Below are 8918 nucleotides of genomic sequence, written 5' to 3'. Positions count from 1 at the left end.
TGCCATCTTTATGTAATACATGTATCACTAGCCACTTTAAACTATGCACTTTTATGTTTACATACCCTACATTACTCATCTCATATGTATATACTGTACTCGATACCATCTACTGCATCTTGCCTATGCTGTTCTGTACCATCACTCATTCATATATCTTTATGTACATATTCTTTATCCCTTTACACTTGTGTGTATAAGGTAGTAGTTGTGGAATTGTTAGGTTAGATTACTCGTTGGTTATTACTGCATCGTCGGAACTACAATCACAAGCATTTCACTACACTCGCATTAACATCTGCCAACCATGTGTATGTGACAAATACAATTTGATTTGATTTGAACAAAGTTGAGTAATTGCAAATGCATATATCAATACTAGACACCTTAAAGATGTGTACCAAAAATCTTTGTCCTATCTTTATGTTAACCTCTAACGAGCCTCTACCCCGGATCCGGGAGCACCCCCCACCCCCCCCCCACACTGATTAGCATCGCTAGCATAGCGTCACAATTAAATAGTAGCATCTAAATATCATTAAATCACAAGTCCAAGACACCTAATGAAAGATACAGATCCTGTGAATAAAGCCACCATTTCAGATTTTTAAAATGTTTTACAGGGAAGACAAAATATGTAAATCTATTAGCTAACCATGTTAGCAAAAGACACCATTTTTCTTTGTCCACCATTTTTTCTCTCCACCAGTAGCTATCACCAATTCGGCTAAACTAAGATATTGATAGCCACTAACCAAGAAAAAAGCTCATCAGATGACAGTCTGATAACATATTTATGGTATAGGATAGGTTTTGTTAGAAAAATGTGCATATTTCAGGTAGATATCATAGTTTACAATTGCACCCACCGTCACAACTGACTAGAATAAATAAATAGAGCAACGTGTATTACCTAATTACTAATCATCAAACATTTCGTAAAAATACACAGCATACACTAATCGAAAGACACAGATCCTGTGAATACAGACAATATTTCAGATTTTCTAAGTGTCTTACAGCGAAAACACAATAAATCGTTATATTAGCATACCACATACGCAAACGTTACCCGAGCACTGATTCTAGCCAAAGAGAGCGATATCGTATCATCGCCAAAATATATTAATTTTTTCACTAACCTTCTCAGAATTCTTCAGATGACACTCCTGTAACATCACATTACAACATACATATACAGTTTGTTCGAAAATGTGCATATTTAGCCACCAAAATCATGGTTAGACAATGACAAAAGTTGCCCAGCTGGTCAGACAATGTCGTGCGCCATATTAGACAGTGATCTAGTCGTATACATAAATACTCATAAACGTGACTAAAAAATATAGGGTGGACAGCGATTGATAGACAATTTAATTCTTAATACAATCGCTGATTTACATTTTTTAAATTATCCTTACTTTTCAATACAGTTTGCGCCAAGCGAAGCTACGTCTAACAAGATGGCGTCATAAGCGATTAACATTTTTCGACAGAAACACGATTTATCATAATAAATTGTTCCTACTTTGAGCTGTTCTTCCATCAGAATCTTGGGCAAAGAATCCTTTCTTGGGTCTAATCGTCTTTTGGTCGAAAGCTGTCCTCTTGCCATGTGGAAATGCCAACTGCGTTTGGCATGAACTGGAAACCTGCCCGGCTCTTCAAAAAGTCTCAGAAATAAATGTCCCAAAATGCGCACTAAACGGATATAAATTGCTATAAAACGGTTTAAATTAACTACCTTATGATGTTTTTAACTCCTATAACGAGTAAAAACATGACCTGAGAAATATTACTGGCTCCACTAATGCTTGGAAAAAGAACGGGTCGGTGTCCACCGTGCGTCCGGCGCAGCTGGAAAGGAGTTCCTACCTACACGTGTTTTTGTTTTATAGTGGCTGTGATTGGGCAATCGATACCATTCAAAGCGTCATCACGTAAAGGCATCCAGGGGAAGACGTAAGCAGTGTCCATATCCTTATAGCATTCACAGTGGCCTTTAAACTGACTCCAGATCAGGGGCCAAAATGTGTGAAATCTGACTCCATGTCAGGGAAATTGCTGTAGAATGAGTTCTGTTCCATTTAGAGACAAAATTCCAACGGCTATAGAAACTAGAGACTGTTTTCTATCCAATAATAGTAATAATATGTATATTGTACGATAAAGTAGGAGAGTAGGAAGCCGTTTAATCTGTAATGCAAATATGCTAATGAGTAAACAGCACCCCCTGTAGTCGCAAGAAGTTTTAACATACTTTACTAACCTTTTTTTTGGGAGCTTTGATGCAGCCATTCTCTTCACATGGTGCAACCAGGAAGTAAACATCTCTGGTCGTGTGACAATTTACACTGAACATGTGACACTGCACATCTTTCATTGAGACCCTTTATTATTTCAATATTTGCTGGAAATGCATTGATACGTCATTCAGTAAAAATTATTGTGCCTTATAACTGAAAAGTTTTTTACGGTCACTATTGTGGCTGATGGGATTAAATAGGTTAATAATTGCATAATAACACAAGGCTACAACAACAACACACTGAAGTTATAGGCTATTTATTAAATATGTTTGCCAGCTCCAGGTAGGCTATACAAGCGGCACAAATTGATTTGCAATGACTCCAGTGATATCGTAATTTCAACATATTTATTGTATAAAATGGTAGGCTACAGTTGCCAGATGCAAATGTATCATTCTTCACATTTAATGTCAGTTTCATTGAGGACTTTTCCCCTTAACAGAAGCAGACGAGGGAGTTCCATTACTTTTCCACCCGTGCAGCGCTCGAGACCCACAAACTGAGCATGTGTAAAACCCTTTGCTTGAAACGGTTTTCCAAGTGCTTAGGGATGATGTGATAAGACTTGGGCACTACGTCTTCGATTGACATTGCATTTATTTGTTTGTTTGTTAGTTAGTTAACTATACAAGCAAGTTACAACTGACTGCACACCTCTGCGAACAAGCTATCTCGACCAGTTTACAGCTAATCTCAACCAGTTTACAACTGACTGCACACCTCTGCGAACAAGCTATCTCGACCAGTTTACAGCTAATCTCAACCAGTTTACAACTGACTGCACACCTCTGCGAACAAGCTATCTCGACCAGTTTACAGCTAATCTCAACCAGTTTACAACTGACTGCACACCTCTGCGAACAAGCTATCTCGACCAGTTTACAGCTAATTATGCTAGTTAGCTAGCTAAATCAGGGGTGGTGTGAGAGAAACATCTGCACGAGCTCAGCCATCCACACAGACGCATGTGCAATTATTGGCTGGGAACATTTTCACGCTGTGTGAATTTATACTCGATTAACTGAAAGAATATCAGAATATCAATTTTCTGATATTCTTTGAGTTAATTTGGGAAATAGAAACTCAATAAAAACTAGTTTTCCCATGGTGCCCCAGGTTAATGAGTTAATAATTGCTTGATTCAGTTAATCACGTAATTAGAAACTTGTAATCATTCGATGAGCAACAGTCGTCACATTAACTAATACAACGTCACGACATATTGGCGCCCCCTGTGAGGATTCTAAGATAGGACTAGGCCGCACTGTTGGGTTAATTCCATACCAATTGTGAAGCCAGATACATATATACCATTAATAGCTATAGGCAGGACTAGTGTGGGAGAGAAGCGTGTGTGTGTGACGTACAATTTCACCCAGATACTGGTCGGGAGTAGACACCCGGTGGCATTTCTGACGAAAGCCAGTGTGTAGGGGGGGTCTACTGAATGCTACGGACTAGGGCATATGTACCAGCCGATTGCAAGCATTCTGAGAATAATACTAGTTGGGCCCAATTTAGTGTTATTTCTGTCGATCGCTTCCAGGAGCGACCTAACTCGGTCATAAGCAATTCCTAGAGCGAGGACATATGAGCCAGCCATTACGGAAATTGGAGTAGATATATTCGTTTGACCGAAGCGAAGTCATTATCTCTCTACCTCTCGCGTTTGGTAACGCGAAGAGTTTAAGGGTTGAACGTGAGACGTCACCTAGTAAACCCGTTCCCTCGTTGGAGGGAATTTCCCGCGTGCGGCGAGGTGGAAACCCCGCGCAAGGAAAGCTAAGCATTGCGCCAGATGCTAAGCTAACAAAGGGGAGCAGCCATTTTTGTTTTCCCCTTTGTTCATAGTGAATTCCCACGCCAGGCGGGAATCCTGTGAGATCTCAGCTTGCGCTATCAGTAACCTCTGGCGAAGAATCGCCAGTCATTTTTCGTGAAATAATTCAGGTTACGCTGGAGGATATCAAACCAGTCTCAACTGATTGGATATCATTGTCTCAGTCAATTTTATACATACATTAAATTGATACACTACCTTTCCAGGTTGGTTATTGGAATAATACACAAAGTAATGTGTTCTAACCAATGAGACATGGTTAAACTGTTCCACATAACTTAGATATAGCAACTATTTCAGGTTAATTAAAGATAATTCCTGTAGCCTATACGGGGTTGACTAATCATTCAAATTGATTCATGAATTAAATATGTTTTACCAGCTTCATGGTGTTTAGGGAGACCTTTTTACAGCACTGTGAAATTCTACCTTTACTGGTACCTGGTCGATTTTAGCTTGTGTTAACAGTGACCTCCGGTGGTGAAGAATCACCAGTAATTATTTTAAAATAATTCAGCTTATGCTGTACGATATCTAACCAGTCTCAACTGATTGGATATCATTGTCTCATTAAATTTTATACATACATTAAATTGATACACTACCTTTCCAGGTTGGTTATTTGAATAATACACAAACTAATGTGTTCTAACCAATGAGACATAGTCGAACTTTTCAATGTTAACTTAGAGATAGCAACTCTTTCAGGTGAATTAAAGTTAAAATTCCCAAATAGCCTATACAGGTTAGATTTATCATTAAAATCGATTTAATCAATTAAACCTGTTTTGGCAAGTTCAGTAATAACCAACTCACATTACTGACCCAGTCTTGATGACTCATTGATGTTTACAAACTGAGTTAAATCGTGTTTGCAGCCTCCAACTCAAAAACCCAAACATTACGTAAATTGAAATAACTGATAATCGTAACAATGAGCAATCCATCAGATGGGTTTCCACCCATTTCCCCTCTCATCAGTGGACCTTCACCCGCGGAAAGATTGATCGCTGACCTCAGCAACGATGCAAATCCTAACTGTGCCGAGGGGCTGAAAATGTTAGATTTCGAAGCCATAAGCGAGAAAAATGCAGACTTAGGGTTAGGGTTAGGGTTAGGGTTAGGGTTAGCGACAGATGCTCTTCAAAATAGACCATCAGGCGGAGGCCTTGTGAAGGTTCTCTCCAGTTTAGCCCTCAACTATGCCCACCAGCAGAGATGGACAGTGCACCAGTACCTCAGTTCCCAGCAGAGGCACGAGCAGGAAGCTGGCATGTTCAAGGCACAGGTGGAGAGAACCATGGAGCTGGCATCGAAAGCCGAAAAGGATAAGCTACTGCTAGCCGAGGAACTGTGTGAGGACAGATAAATTGGAAGATCTGTCTAACACTTATAAGAAAGAACGCAAACAAACTCTTGACCAAGTACGTATTCTAAAGGAACAACTCATTTTAGCCAAAACTAAATACGATGAAGTCCATGCAAAACTTGATGAATCTAACGAGCTAGCTAGAAACCGGGGCGAGCAACTTGAGGCCCTGCAAACGGTTGTGAATGAAACCACTCAATGCAATAATGCTCTATTCCAAAAGCTGCAGACCAAAGACGATCAGTTAATGAACACAATGACCAAGTTGGAGGACAAAACAGCAGAACTCATTGAAGTCGCTGATTTAATGAAGGATGAGAAAGACCAAGTGAGAAAGTTGGAAAATGTGACCTTTAAACAAAAGGAGGACATTGCATCACTGGATCTCTCACTCCACACTCAAGACCTCTCACTGCAAACCATGACAGATAAGTATGAGGCCGAGCGGAGCAAGGGCGACACCTACGTGTCTAAAATAAACACCCTCAACTCCCAGGTGGACTCTGCGATGCAGCAGAACACCACCCTTAGGTATCATCTGGAGGAACTCCAGAACAGTCATGCGCTATCGCGGGACAACCAAACCAAGCAAAAGAGCTCACATCCGGAGCTCAGAGACCGAGGGAATGTAGATGACAGGAGATGTCAGCCTCTTTCTCTTGGCCATTCGGCCCACAGTGAATTGGGGCCTCCTCGCCAACACAACCACAGCTTGACTTTTCCTCTTGGCCTTTCGGCTCACAATTGCCCACGGGAGAGTGCAGATGCTCCCCGCGCACTTGGCGGAGACCGCCTTGACAAAATTGTTAAAAACTTCCGCCTCTTTGACCCCGTTCCAGGAAAACCAAACGACACTGAGACATTCTTAGCAGAAATAGAGGACGCCTTGGATGGCTACCCAAACGCTACGAATGCAGACAGGCTCTACCTTTTGTAGCGAACGTCCAACAGACATGTGACAAGGTTCATCCGTTTACAAGAGCAACACCACTATGCTCAACTTGCCACGATTTTGAAAATAGAATTCAGTGGTTCTGCGACTCGCAAACACGATAGCTTGTTGGCTAACAATATCAGACAATCTCGAAATGAACATCCACAAGCCTACTATCACCGGATTCGTTCAGCTTACTTTGGCATGCTCACTGAAACCGGAATGGAAGATCTATTACCATTTAATCAACTGTTCCTGTCAAACATGTCTTCCAACTTCATAAACTACTTGGGCCCTACTGCCCACGTTGGGTTGCAAATCTCGACGCTCCGAGAACTTGCAAGCACCGCTATTGAAGCATCAAAAGCAAGCCGGGCTAAAAGCCCGGACACCTCAACTTTCGAGCTTAGGCGGGAACCATCACTCGAATTGGAAGGTGCTGCATCGGGGACATGTGCGGTAAAAGATGACGATCAAAGGGGGTGGCTACCAAGTAACCACCACTCCGACAACCACCGCCGTAACAATAGCAACAATGAACGTTCACAATCTAACAAGTCCCGTAGAGATCAACCTAGTCGATATGCCCCTGCGCCTAACTCTCACAAATGGTCAGGAACTAAGGGTAACAAGCGTAACAAGGGCAACAAAGTGTTCAAAAATGATCTAAACGCTAACCGAAATGATATAGAAGCTATGGTAAGAGAGATACTGCAGCGTAAGAAACCTGAGAAAGAGGACAAGGATAAGTCATCATGACTAGGTGTAAAATCGTCGGAAACCAAGTCCGCTGAAACTCTTGCAATTCAAGAGGACGCAAACATTTTCATTACCCCCGCCCCCACTCAAACCCCTGTCCAAGAACCGCTTGTTCTAGACACAAGCCCGCAGGTTTTGTCTACAGACTTGGATACGGATGTGGAGATGCTCAAGATAAGTAGCTTTGCAACAGACGATTCCTCTCCCATTCCGATAGAGGACCCACTGGGTCACGTTGGTGACTTATCTGTCTTGGAAATCGACAAAGATTACAAACCGCTCCGTTCTCCCAACCCACTCCATTTTGTTGGAGATATGACGAGAAAAACCAACTCGAACAGGCCATACCTTAGAACAGTCCTGGAGGACTGTTTGACCTGTCACGCTCTGATAGATTCGGGGTTCGACAATTTCCCTCATATCCGAAACCTTGCTGGATGACCTAAAAAGGGCAGTCGACCCTGCAAAACGTTGGTTGAAAACGGAACATTGCGATACAAATCTTCGAGGCTTCACGCAAGCCACCTCGCCCCTAACCAAGCGTCTCCTACTTAAACTCAACTTCGAAAACGTGTCACTGATCCACCCCGTGTATGTGACTAGCATCGAAATTGAACGGATGCTGATTGGGATTGTTTTAATTGACCGTTTGGTACCACTAATGGATTGGAAAACCAATCAAATCTGGTCACAAATACCGATGCCAACTCCGTTGCCTGCACCGCATTCTTCCAAGGCTACCTGCCATACATTGTGCAACGATGTGGGTTCGACGTCAGCATCTGACGCAAACCCGGTGAACTTGGCCATGAGCCCGCCATTGGTGGCAAATGACAAGGTTAGTTCAATTCGGAACTTAACCGAACATGAGGTCTTTCTGTGTGGCTTGGGTGACTCACCAGCTGACACTTAGCGCCCTCCTCTGATAGGGGGCGTGTGCCTAAACGGTACTATGGTTGAGGATGCCATACTGGCAACCTGGTCAGAAAAATCCGCAATCAGTCTGGAATTGTTCAACGAAATTTCGAAAACGGTTAACTGCCATCCCCTTGTGCCGAAAACGTTTAGATTTCCACTGGGAACGACTCCCCAGACAACACTCACCGCAGTAGGGGTGTGTGCGCTATCGATCCGCATTGGAACCAAGGAAGTATCTCACTACCTACTGGTTGTCGCGGACCTCCCACATACAGTCTATGTGGGAGCGGAAATTTTGGTAAGATTGGGTGTTAAACTCGACACCATACACCAAGTTCTTTGGTCTTTGGCTCAGCCAAACCAACATGCCTTGCTTTCGACCCGGTGCGAATGGCATCCGGGCAGACTATTCCCAAAGCTTGCAAGGTGATTACTGAATCCGCCATGTTGATCCCGGCAAGAACTACAGAGGTTTCTGTAAGACTGAACCTGGCGCCCGGATACCGGATGGAAGGCACCACTGCGTTCTTCCAACCCTCTCCGCAACTATTCGACTTGGGCCTAACTATCAATGGCAACCCGCTGTTGGAACTAACCGCTAGATCCACTTACCTCCTGGTACAAAATCTGACTCAAGCGGATATTTCCATTTCTCGGCACACTCAGCTAGGAACATTGATCGATTACTCCTTCCATGATTTTGAACAGGTTGTTCCCGTGATTGGGTCTCTTCCATCCTCCCTAGACCTAGATGGCGAGGGAGGTACGCTGTTTACTTGTCAGTCAAAA

Source organism: Salvelinus namaycush, chromosome 42, assembly GCF_016432855.1.
Source record: "Salvelinus namaycush isolate Seneca chromosome 42, SaNama_1.0, whole genome shotgun sequence".
In the NCBI taxonomy this organism is placed as follows: domain Eukaryota; kingdom Metazoa; phylum Chordata; class Actinopteri; order Salmoniformes; family Salmonidae; genus Salvelinus; species Salvelinus namaycush.
This window is presented reverse-complemented; position numbering follows the sequence as displayed.